Here is a 13,478-nt window from a genome sequence, read left to right on the forward strand (position 1 = left end):
GACCCAAAATGTCAGCTTCCCTGCTCCTCTGATGCTGCCTGGCCCGCTGTGCTCCTCCAGCTCCACACTGTGTTATCAAATGCTTCTAAATCCTCTCTTGGGTCCTCTTATTTGATGCTGTTTTACTCAAATGTGTAAGGCAATTAATATAGTCAATCATCTTCTTGTATAATTAATCTGAATACTTAGAGATGCACCTTTTTTTCTATACTTCTTTCTTCTGTCAGAGTTATCTGTGATTTATGGATGACCTCAGGCTATTCTATGATCACAAATGCCCAGAAACTAATGGCAGACAGGACTGTGACAAGCATCAAGCAACCTACATCTCTTCAGGCTCTTTGGCAATTGTATGCCTGGAGAAGAGCTCTCTGTAAATCATGAAGCAAATAACCTTGGTATGAAGAGAGTCATCTGGTCATCAGAGTGAAGGTTTCTTTCTTACAGAACTAAGAAGTGGTTTAAATAATGCAGTGGGTAGCCTACTGTAATAGATCTGGAAGAGTGTTTCATACAATGCTAAAGTCTCCCTTTTATTCTGATTACTAATGCACAATGTGTAACATTGGCATTACCTTCTGCCTTGGCACCTTCACATTCACCCCTTACCAATATCCGTTCTGTTTCCTAGCCAGTTATAAAACAGCAAGGGCAATTTATGACAAGATAATAAAGCTATTTTTTCCATACTTTTCCATCTAATCTCTTAGTTACTTGTCCTCTGTTCTCTCTAAGGTAAATCAATAGGAATGGAGGACCTACTGTGCAGCCAAAATGTATCTATTAACACATTGGAATAAACTATGAGTGTTCCTCCGCATGTGTTTCGGCCATGACTGTGAATACTATTTTTACACAGCCTATCTTGAAAAGAAGACAATTGCATTGTCTGATTGCATGATAACTCAAAGGAGAGGGTTCAAAGGAGAAAACTGTGATCTGTTAGCAAACAGATGCACAGTTTCCCTCGGATGCATGCTAATTAAGTTATGGTGTGGTGTCCTGCGATATTTATTAAAACTGAGGACACAATGGTAACTACGGGGAGCTCAATCTCTGGCACAGTGCTAGTAGAAGATGAAGCTTCAGTAATCAGGGATAAAAGTGTAAAGTCAACAACAATCTTTTCAGTTCATAACTGGCTCTAAGGATGAAAAAAACACATTCAAATTGTGTCAGGTTTCATATTCCCTGGAGGTTCACTTGAAGGCAAAGTTGTCACTGAACTGGAGTAATTTAGTCAGCCGTGTTACAATTGCTTTGGGATATTGGACAGGCAATGGAAGGGTAAGAGATATTTAATGTGGGGACAGGGAAAGGAAGTTAAAACATTAAATTTCAAAGGTTTGCAACAAAAGCTGAAGGATAGAAAGAAGACTTGCTCCAAATAATCCTTCCAATAGACCCAATAGTTATAACTGACACTATCTTTGATGTTGAACTTAAGTTTGATAAGCTAGTCTGAAAACTGACTACCCTCAGAGAAGTAATGCTTTTTAGTGCCTATTTTTAAAATGTTTTTCAGATGTGAGCTTTGCAAGTTCATTTTCCAAATCAACGTGGTTTCAACTTATGCTTATGTCCCATCATTCTGTATTCCAATGTGAAGTTAATATCTCTATGCCTTATTATAGAATCATAAAATCCCTACAGTGTGGAAATAGGCCATTTGGCCCATTGAGTCCACACTGATCCTTTGAAGATCATCCCACCTTATCCCTGTAACCCTGCGTTTACTCTGGCTAACCCACCTAGTCTGCTCATCCTTGGACACTATTGGGCAATTTGCAAGTTGTTCAAGAAGGCATCTGACCATCACTTTCTCAAGAGCAACTAGGGACAGGCAATAAATGCTGGTAGATCCAGTAATGCTGGCATCATGTGAATGAATAAAAAAAAATGCCAATGAGTTTAAACTAGCCTTGGTCTCCTACGTACTTCTTCTTGAGTACATGATAATTTCTGGAAGAAATCTATATTGATAGTTTAGTGGATAGACACACTCTCTTAGTGTTTGTTGGAACTTCTACTTTCATCCTGATCCCTCAATGTAATCATTCACACTGACGTCATTACATAATTATACATCGTACTCATTATACATTCTGCTGTTCTAGATCGCTGGAGTCTGGTGAGCTGGCAAGTAAGAAGAGCATGGATGAGGTTTGTGGTAGTAGACTGACTGAGACAGGGGCAGGGATAGGTGATGATCTGGAGGTGAAAGTAGATAGTCTTTGTGATGGATGACTATGGGGTTGGAATTTCATGTAGTCTGGTTCAGCCTGAGCCAATGGCTGGGGAAGAAGGGGTTGCATTAAATGATGAGGCCCTGAGTTGATAATGGAGACTTCAGTCTTCTCAGTGTTTAAATGGATGGAACTGATTCATCCATAACTGGGTTTTAGGCAAGCCACCCGATGTGTAGAAGAGGAACAAGATGAGGTTAAGGAAGATCTTATGTACGAACATAAGAATTTGGGGTAGGAGTTAGCCATGTAGAAGTTGATACAAGCTTAGTCTGTCCAACCTTTCTTCATAAGAAAACCTTCCCATTCCAAGTATTCGTTTGATAAGCCTTCTTTGACCTACCTCCAATACTTCCTTAAAGGAGGTGACCAATACTACATGTGGTACCCAAGATGTGACCTCACCAGTGCCATGTGTATTCCTACTATAATCTGGGATTTTCCTGGCTCATTTATTCAAATGTACCTGACAAGCATAATTGTGGGGAATCAGCCAAACACACATGTTTCATTCTAAGCATGGTAGAAATCAGATCTTGGTAAACACAGGCCATTATCTCATTCCTACCAAGTTTCATTGAAATTAACCTTCAATCAATTGTTCTCAGTCATCAGTCTGGTGCCTATATAGATTGACATTTGATACTTTCAATCTGATGGATCAGGACAGGATTTCTTTTCCTTTGGGAGTCTAACTTAGAGTCAAAACGTTCTTAGAATCTTTGATGCAGTATGGTATTGTAGTCTTTGTGATAAGGTTGTAAGCTGGTGAACCGATAGATCATTGCTGCAGATGAGGTAATTGTAGAAGTGGACATTTGCTGTTTTATCAAAAAGCTGTATTGGGGCCATTGCATAACTGTGTCCAGCTGAGCTTTGTTTCTCATTGTCACTAATAACATAACCATTGCCACTAGAGTGACATTAATCTTTTTGATTAAAAACAATGCAGTCAACTCCATGACTTAGAGTCAAGAGCCAAGTGAATCACTGCAGGCAGTGATGATAGAACATGACAGATGAACAAATAAGACTTTTGGCACTGAGCTAGGTGACCATTGTTAGAGAAAGACTGGTTACAATGTTGACATACATGTATTACATCAAATTTATAGAAAAGTAGAAAGGCCATTCAGCCCAAGTGATCCATACCAGTGCTTAGATTTCATACTAGACCCAACTCACTCAACTTCATCTAATTCCACCAGCAGATCCTTCTATTCTTTGCTGCCTCCTGTATTTATCTGGGGTCATCCTAATCCATTGATGCTATTTGTCTCAACAAACTCCAAGTGGTTGTGAACTCTGAGTTCTCATCTGTCTCTGAATAAATAATATTTGACAAGACTCCTTACTGCATGTATGTCTGTCTTATTCTTCTGACCTCTCATTTTGGACTCCCTACAAACAGAAATATCTTTTTTATGTCAAACTTAGTGAACACTTTTGATGAATAAAGAAAACATACTGCAAACACTGGAAATCTGAAACAAACTTGGCAAATGCTGGAGAAACTCAGCAGATCTGACAGCATCAGAAACGGAGTTGACAATTTGAGTCTGGTATGACTCTTCTTCAGTTCGGTTTTGAATTGCTAACCGGTGCTGAATTCTTAAGAGGGCTCTTGTGGTGCAGTGATATTGTTCTTACCTCCAAGCTAGAAGGCCTGAGCTCAAGTCCCACCTGCTCCAAAGTGTGTCATAGTAATATGTCTGAACAAGTTGATTAGAAATATTTATAAATGAACTAGTGACCTCCTTGACTTGTTTACTATATCCCAAGTCATCAAGGCCACAGAAGGTTGTGTAATTTGGATTAAGGGCAGGAGTGTCTCTGGCTCAAAATCCTGGAACTTCTTATGGGTTATGGGTCTCCCTATACCCCATGGACTGTGGCAGTTCAAGAAGTCAGCTCACCATGGCAATGAGGAATGGGCACCAAATGCTAGCCCAGTTAGTAACATTCACAGGAACAAATAGAATAAAAGTGTTCCAAGTCAGGATGGTGAGTGGCTTGGAGGGGAACTTGCTGATGGTGGTGGTTCCCATGTATATGCTGCTCTTGACCTTCTGAGTGGTAGTGGTCTTGGTTTGGAAGGTGCCGTAGGAGGAGGTTTGGAGTTGAACACGCTGCTTCCACTGTGACTCTGTGGGAAGGGAGGAAATGCTGAGGGTGGTGGATGCCACACAGTGTGCTTTCGGAGGATGATCCACCTCAAAACAATGGCCAATAGAATGCTGCAGGGGCTGTTAGTGCTCAAGTCAGAGTTCTGTCTTTATATCAATTATACAAGAGATACCTCACCTACACTACAACGTCTTGTACCAATCCAAAATCCATACACAGCAAGCAAGCAACAAAACCCAGTGTTTGCACATTATGTCCTCTTACATTCAAAAGGCAAGTTGACTACGTGAAATGAATGTGCACAGGTACAATTAAATGTCAGTGAACATAGGCCAGTGGATATGCATTCATTTAGCATCAACTGAAGCAATCTTATTCAAGGAGGTCACAGAATGGCTCCTGTTATGATTGAAAAAATTGAGCTGATGTAGGAAGGTATGTATGTCATTGTGGTAGAGTACAGGGCACTTCACGTCTAATTCTGAACCAGTGCTTAAGGAGCATGTTTCAGACTATGGGGCATCTGGTACCTGCCACGAGATGTCCTCTCTCTTACAGTAGTGTTCAACCTTCCATTATGTCATCAAATATATTGACAAGGAAAAAGAAGTGTTGTACAGTTACCTTACTATGCTGGAACATCAGGACAAGTGGAGGCCATTCAGCCCCTCAAGCCTGCTGTGCCATTCAATTAAATCGTGACAGATGTGCATCTCAGTCTTATTTACCTTCACCTGTACCCAACAGAAATCTATCAATCACAGGCCTGGGGACTAAAATTGTCCCAAAACACTCAATCTTTTTTCAGGGAGACATTTCTATTTTTCATCTGCAATATTTTGACTGCCTTTACTCTAAAAATTGCTTTACCTGATTCACTCCTGAATGGCTTCACTCTAATTTTTAAGACAATGCTCCATCATTCATGATTCCCTAGCAAATACTTCCACTGCATTGGAGTTATAGAATCACTTTAACATTTTAACCACCTTGATCAGATCATTCCTTTTATATACAATGGGAGTATAAGCCTAGTTGCTGCATTCTAATTCACTCTATCATCCTCATCCAATCCACAAAATCCTCATATCTTCGCTCTCCTGTATGCTGGAAGGAACAAACCAGCAGACTAACCATTTGTGAGGTATTTACCCTTAAGTTGACCATCAAGGTGAACACTGAAACACCATTTTAAAAATAGAGAAAATAATGGCCTGTCTCATTGTAATCACTGATATATATATTTTTTGTTTGATTGCTCATTCAGATCAAATTCAGAATCATGACCATTCAACCTGATAAAGAAAACTATTTCTTTAGCATTGATCCTCTCAGTCTGTCCAAAATAAATCTCTGAAAGGAACCCTGCAGAGGGAACCATCTTCAATCAGGAAAGAAAGTCAATCCTCGACTGTTCCCACAGCCAGAGAAAAATGACTTAGCCTTCACTCAGATCTACTAAAGGAATGTATATGAGAAAAATCAATGGACAAACACAATTCCTTCTTATAGAGCAGCCCAGAAGGTTGCTGAACTTTGTTCCCTCCCCCACCCTCCGGTCTCTGCTGCGTTCATGTAGAAATGCCGTGGATGTGAATCGATGGTGAACAGTTACGTACCCTAGACGAGTCGACAGGCAGCTGTATACAGCTTAACTGCCCACTCGCATCCTCCCGCTTCTGGACCTCCTGAAGCGAAACAAACACGGTGTCGACATTGAGGTGACTAAAATAAGCTCAACTTAAACACTTCAGACACAGTGAAAAAGACACAGTTAATTGCAGAAAAAAAAATGCTTTAAAAATCATTAAGTTTCATCAAATCTTTGCACTAAGTATGGCAGCTACTTGCATCACACAGTAAGATTGTGGTAACCAATACCTCCGACACAGGATATAACATACTTGAAAGAAAAATGTAACCAGGTAGATTTTATATCTCATCAATGCCAGAAATTTACACGAATGAGCAACACTTTGAATAATTAAAAACCAAAAGAACTGTGGATACTGTAAATCAGAAACAAAGACAGAAACTGCTGGAAAAGCTCAGCTGGTCCGGCAGCATCTGTGGAGAGAAATCAGAGTTAACGTTTCAGGTCGAATGACCCTTCCTCAGAACAGCAGCTCTCAGGGGTCCTGACGAAGGGTCACTTGATTCGAAACATCAACTCTGATTTCTCTCCGCAGATGCTGCCAGACCAGCTGAGCTTTTCCAGCAATTTCTGTTTTTGTTGTTGACTTTGAATAATTCGTTCCTTCCAAGCAAAAAATTAAAATGATTTGTATTGGCCACCTCGTAAATAAGTTTCCAAGTCAAATTGATACAGACTTCTGAAATTCATTTGAAATCAAAGCCAATGTGAAATAAAAGTAGCAAAATAAACCATCCCTTTCCCTTTTGTAAATTTGTTCTTGGAGTCATTATTTTGTAAGAGGTGCAGTCATGTCACCAAGGGCTTGTTACTTGGTGCAGTTTTGATTTAGTTTATAGCCATCTCTTGGATTTACTTCATAATGAACATTAGACGAGAGAAATGAGTGAAATGCAGTCCCAGTGGGCAGTGAGACTGAGTCTTCAGGATTTAATTGGCACTAATCTGTTTTTAATTGACACCAGTCTCAATCAGAGAGGTCAGTAAAAGAGTTACAAAAATAATTGTGCTGTTGCAGGAAAAGTACATTGACAAGAGTTCAGTAATAACTCCATTTCAAATGGTCAACTCTGAGTAACCAAAATGCAAAGGGTTCCATTTATCAAATATAATTAATACACAACTTAACATGTGCAACATTAAGAAAAAGAAATTTCAGAGGAGGATACTGGTTATTTCTGAATAATGTTTTAAGAGTTTTACAATTGTGGATAGAAATACTTTATCGTCTTCAGAAACATAATTGAAATGATAAAAAAACTAGCAGTTATAGTATCAATACTCATTGCCATAATAAAAATTATCCTTAGAGGGCTCCACTATATCTAAAAAAGGAGTCTAGATTTCTCTCAATTGCAATGTGGCTTCCTCCTTTCAAAAGCAACTGTAAGGATTTAATTTGTAGATATAAGAGATTGAGGGAAATGGATAACTTCATTAAAATAGGGCAAGAATAGATACACTTGAATATCAGAGAATGTAAATAAGTTATGTGTTTGCATCAAACACGTGTACTTCTGGGCTAGGGATGAATATTCATTGTACTGGATTAGTAACTGAAGGACGTGAACAATGATACTGTTAGGATGGGTCTGACTAAGGGAGAGATGCCTGCTGTCTGGAGGTAAATCACAACATTGTAGTTGCATTTTGAAACCTAACATTAATTAAAATGAAAGAAAATTGTCAGAAAGAGAGGGGGAGGGGGGATGAGAGACGGCATCTATTACAGAGAGGTGACACCAGTAATAACAACAGCTTACAGTTAAACAGCATCTTCAAAATAATGAAGAACAAAGCTTGGGGAATTGCAACAGAAGATGTAGTATAAGGATACCAGGAACAGTGTGGAAAGTATCTTTTGAAAGGAGATGGGAATGGCACAGGTAAGAAGTAGTGCATTCGATGACAGAATCAAGTCATATTTTCTTCAATGGTGGTTTTAGACAGTATGGAAAACTTCTAACAAGTTGACTCTTATGCCCAAGGGTAACACTGTCAACAATAACTGACTAACTTCCTTTTGGACATCAAAAGCACTTCACCACATATAAGTGATTTAATTTATTCTGAGATAACACACAAATAGCCTGTCACTTCACACACCATCACGTGGCACCTTCTGCGAAAGCAGTAAAGCCACCAACAAATAATGAGCTTCTGAATAGATACAACAGCAGTTAGAGGCTGAAAACGGGATAAAGGTCTGCACATCCATCATGAAAAGGAATTCCCCCAGATGTCATGCAGCAGCCAAAGCAGTTTATAGATCCGCTTCAGTTTCAGACTATTGCTGCTACCTAGCAACCAGCATTGCTAATGAAGCCATGCACTATAATTAACGCAAAGCATTCCAGTTCTGCAAATCACTGTCGGACCAGAGAAATAAATAAAACATAACTGTCAATTTGCTCAAATGATGAACTCTCAATGGAAAATGGAAATGGCTTGGATAAGGTGAGTGTCCCAACAGTGTACTGTAAGGATCACTTTGGATTCACAGTTTCCCAACACTCCACCAAGAACCATCTTACTGTAGACCTGAACAAATACTTTGCATGAAATTGTGTTTTTTGGGAGAGTTGCATGTTTCCCTAAGTCAATGTTTGACAACTTTGATAATACAGGTACAATATAACTTTGTTGAGGTACAGATGTGAGTCTGCGGTAGTGATAGCATCCTACAGCTAACCTTTGTTGTTTGTAGATCCAATTTGATGCAAATAAAATGGTGACCACTACTGGTACCTCATATTCAGGCAAAACCAATCAACTATACCCTCTCTTAGTACGAGAAACAAGTCTGTGATTTGCCTTATTTATGTAGGCATTAATGATAACCAGTAACTGTGGTCACATAGGTATCTCAAAGGCTACTACCAAATGTAGCAGTGATCACCACTAGGTGGTGAATGAAGCAGGGGTAAAGATCAGGTATAGAATAAAATGGTTCTTATCAAAAGAAAACATTGATTGTGTCATCTGTAATATGATGTGGGAAATGCTAGTCAGCTCCACATTTTTAAAAAATACTTCAAACCCCTGTGTTCCCTGAATGGACAATATTTCACATTGATGACACTGCGCATTGATGGACCACCACCAATTCAACACATTAGAAGCGAAATGAACCCTGTTTGTTAGGGTTAAAGCAGTACATGTTATGAAAAGACATACCAGATACTAGGGAGTGACTTCAAGGCAGCTACTTGGTCCTGGGGTTCAGGTGTTGAGCCTTTCACCTCCATTAATTTCATACATATTCTCACTGGAATGCCTTAATTAGATTATAGACCTATGATCACTCCCATGTATCTACGACTTGACACTGCTGTTAACATGCTCTGTCACTGCTAATTAGACCACATCAAATTTATTTTCCAATTGTCTATTTAAAGCCACAAATATATGGTACAGAAAGTAAATTGTTTTCAGGACACAGCTTTGTTTCTCCAAAGGTTGGAATTCCGAACCTACGGTTAATTCAATCTCCTGTTTTCATTTTATTGTTGTTGTTGCTGTCACTCCTTTCCAATTTCGATTCCAGTGCTCCTGCTCTGCCTTTAATGTTCCTTCCAGGCACTCCAACATTATAATTCTCACTACTGAATTCTTTAAAAGTGCTCCATGCTAAAATATGTCCCTTTATTTATCACATTACCACGTCTGAAACTCCACTGCAGATTTACCCTCTCCATGGAGAGGAACCAAGATCATGTGGGTCCACATAGGGACCAAGTAAGAATTGATAGTTTTGGCTGACTTTGACTGTTAAACATCTCTGAAACCATGAGGAATCCAAGGGGTACTATCTGAATAAAAATGAAGACCTCAGTCTAGCAGCAATGTTGGGAATAGACAGCCCATACTTCAAGCTTGGCCTAACCAGTAATCCAGGGTGAAGCAAATGGGAAAGGATTTGCTCTTGCACAGAAAGCCATATTAAAATGAAAATATTTAAACACGTATTACTGGGCATGTGTCCATTCCTCATATGTACGGATCACAAAACAGCTAGCTAATACCTGAATTCATTGAATGATCAAATGGGCATGACAGGGGATCTCATAGAAACCTGTAAAATTCTGACAGGACTAAAGAGGGTAAATACAGAAATGATGTCCCTCATGATCAGGGAGTCAAGAACCAGGGATCACATTCCAAGGATACAGGGTAAACCAGTTGGCACTGAGATGAGGAGAAATGTCTTCACTCAGCGAGTGGTCAACCTGTGGAATTCTCTCCCACAGAAAGCGGTTGAAGACAGAACATTAAATATTTTCAAGAAGGAGTTAGATATAATTCTTAGGGCTAAGGTGATCAAAGGAGAAAGCTGGAACAGGGTACAGACCAGGCTGGGATGGTCAAATTTCTGACTTCTGTTCCTTTTTTTTATGTTTCTATGAGGATATTTGTCTCTTGTCAGAGGATGGTTAATCTGCTCATGAGTGGCAGTAACTCTTCAATAAGACAATGCTTTCTAACAACCAATGTCTTAACCTGATGAGAAAAGGGATGTTTCCTGAGGGGACATTTGTTAAAAAGTTTCAGTGTTCATGTACTCACTTTAAAATTGCGATATTTGATTTATCATCACTTGTTCTTCTAAAATACATTACTTCAAACTGGCTTTGACCCGATCATGATTGGAGTAAGGGAATATGAAAAGACTGCTTGGTTGGTCCCCAGTATTACTGATGTGTGACGCTTTTGACAATATTACACCCTTCTCTAAACCTCACACCCACCGATGTTACTGCTCTAGATGGCACAAAAGAAGGGGTCAGCAACCTTAATAATAGGAAGTGCCAAGTTTTGAAAAAAGTTAGTCAAAAACACAACATCTTCATGTAATGTTGTTACAGAAATGGCAATCATAATGGAGGGAAAATTATAACAGCATTTTAATGAGTTTTACAAAGGATTTGTTAATTGAATGATATTTTCTTGTAAGCACATTATTCATAAAAGTCTCCAAAACATAAAACCAACCCCTTATTTACCATTAAAATGGGTTTGATTGATCGAGGTGGGGAGCTGCACAAGTCTAAGTCCTTAATAGGACACATGAGGCTTTGGAGCTGCAAGTTACAGACCCCTAACTGAGAATGAGGGAGAGGAACTGAAAGGTATTTATAGTTTTATTCTAATGTTATTTCCAACCATTTGTGACAAACATAGCCAGTTCAAATCTGAAGCTAAAAGCTAATTATTTGAAAGAATTAAAATAATCCGGTCAAAAGTGGACAGTTGCCTGATGATGTGAGATATTTGGAAATTGATGTGTCCCTAATGTAGCAGATTACAGTAACATAACGCCAGAGTTTCATTTGGTTACTCTACATTAAAGTGCCACCAAAGCCATGAAAGCTTATGGACTGCCTGTGAAATACCAGCACTGACTACTTTAATTTTAAGGATCTTAAGGAGTTTAACAGCAATCAGCCTCCAAAAAAAAAAATTGCTGCACATGAATTGTGTGCTCAATTGTAACCTGTTTATGGTACTTAGAATTACTGAGACAAGAGGCAACCAAAGCTACATCTAACCTTCCTTTCAGCATTATCGAACCATTCTTACAATTAAAGAAAAACTGTGTTTGACAGGAAGGATTTGTCTAAATCACCTTTGCTTCTCAAGTGGCTGACTCTGCGAATACCCTCATCTCTCGAGATCTCAGTCAGGCAGTGTGAATTTAGACAGCTATCTATTAAATCTTACAAACTGCATATAGGGCCAGTCTAAGTCCTGACCAGAAAGGAGATGATTGGTGTTAATGGTATTTTGAATCACTTCTGGAGATGGCACAGCTGCCTGTGACTGTGCTTGACTTTATAGACTTAATTTACAGTGTATAACTATCCTCCACCTTTTACTCACAGAGAGGTCACCCTGAAATAGTTTCAGTCATAAGGTCTGTTTGTTGTAGGGGATAGAGACTCTATTGAAATAGACAAAGTCTAATAAGACACAGAAACTAAGAGCAGGAGCAGGCCATTTGGCCCTTTGAGATTGCTTTGCTATTCAATATGATCATGGCTGATCCTCTATCTCAACAACATGTTTCCGCTTTCTCTCTATATACATAGTTTGCTAGGTAGTGGGGTTGTTCCTACAAAACAAACTCTGTTGAGTAACTGGGACTGTTGCTATAAAATAGACTCTGCTGAGGAACTGGAACTGTTCTTATAACATAAACTCTGCTGAGTAATTGGGATGGTTGCTATCAAGTCTGCTGACTAAATGGGACTGTTCCTATAACAAATTCTGCTGAGTAATTGGGATGGCTGCTATGAAGAGCTCTATTTGCTGAATAAACGGGACAGTTGCTGTAAAACAGATTCTGCTTGTTATGCCCTATGTTCCACCTCACCTCCAACTCATTGATTAACACAGTCTTGCCAGCAATCACTCTGGTACTTACATATATCCACATGCTTACTTGTTAGCAGGGATTCACTGGATCGCATGTGAAGACCAGGGGTGGCCAATTCTTCCTTGTACTATCCTAATAGTTAATTTAAAATTTGCCTCTCCCTAGTGCAGGGTAAGATCAACTGTCTAAGCTCAGAATGTGGTTTTAAACTCAGTATTTTGCTTCCCTGGCACAACTGAAAATTCCCAAATGAAGATTGTACAAGTACTCAATACACAATCATATTACACAGGACCATATGTCTGAACTTGGGGCACAGTAATGAAGATTAACCTCCAATCAATAACAAAAAGCACAGGGACTTTGAAATGGACTTCACAATCAGATGACGACGAATCCAATGCAATAACAAAATGATTACCTTCTTGTTTCAAGACATTTATCACTGATCATAGAGAAAACAAAGTGAAGGTGAGGCTGCATTAACTCTCAAAAAATATTCAACACCCCAATCTCAATTTACGGTCCAAACAGCCATTAGATCTTCTTAAAGGGAAAGTACTTACATTTGGACTGTTGCATAATCTTGGATACTATAAAAGGCAGATTAAAAGATTGTACCAACCAAAATTGCAGCCTTAACACTTGAGAACTCAGCTTTCTGCCCATATGTGTCACAGGTACAGAACATGAAAATATAATTGAAGGGGCACTATGCATTCCACTTTAAATCACCCTCTAAATACAAGTTGTGAAACACAAGAAAACAATCATGTAAAGAATATCAAAGGGGAACACTGTATGTCAGGATTTGGATAAGTATATGAGTACGAAATATTTGGAGGGATATGGGCCAAGTGCAGGCAGGTGGGACGAGTTTAGTTTGGGATTATGGTCAGCATGGACTGGTTGGACCGAAGGGTCTGTTTCCATGCTGTGTGACTCTATGACTCTATATCATTTCATAGCATGATGTGCCAATTCTGACAAATAGTTAAGTACAGCAAATGTTCAACTTCAGAATGAACAACTTAGATCATCAGATTAACTTGTCAGATCCCCACAATTAATGTCA

At 39.1% G+C, this 13,478-nt stretch overlaps 1 protein-coding gene across 1 annotated transcript in view; it reads right to left on the reverse strand.

Moving 5' to 3' along the window:
* LOC109919653 (voltage-dependent T-type calcium channel subunit alpha-1G-like) overlaps nucleotides 1–13,478 on the reverse strand; it is a 288,516-nt gene that overhangs the window by 141,328 nt on the left and 133,710 nt on the right. The gene's annotated exons all lie outside the window — the stretch shown is intronic.

Source organism: Rhincodon typus, chromosome 23 (assembly GCF_021869965.1).
Source record: "Rhincodon typus isolate 14 chromosome 23, sRhiTyp1.1, whole genome shotgun sequence".
NCBI classification, from domain to species: Eukaryota; Metazoa; Chordata; class Chondrichthyes; order Orectolobiformes; family Rhincodontidae; genus Rhincodon; species Rhincodon typus.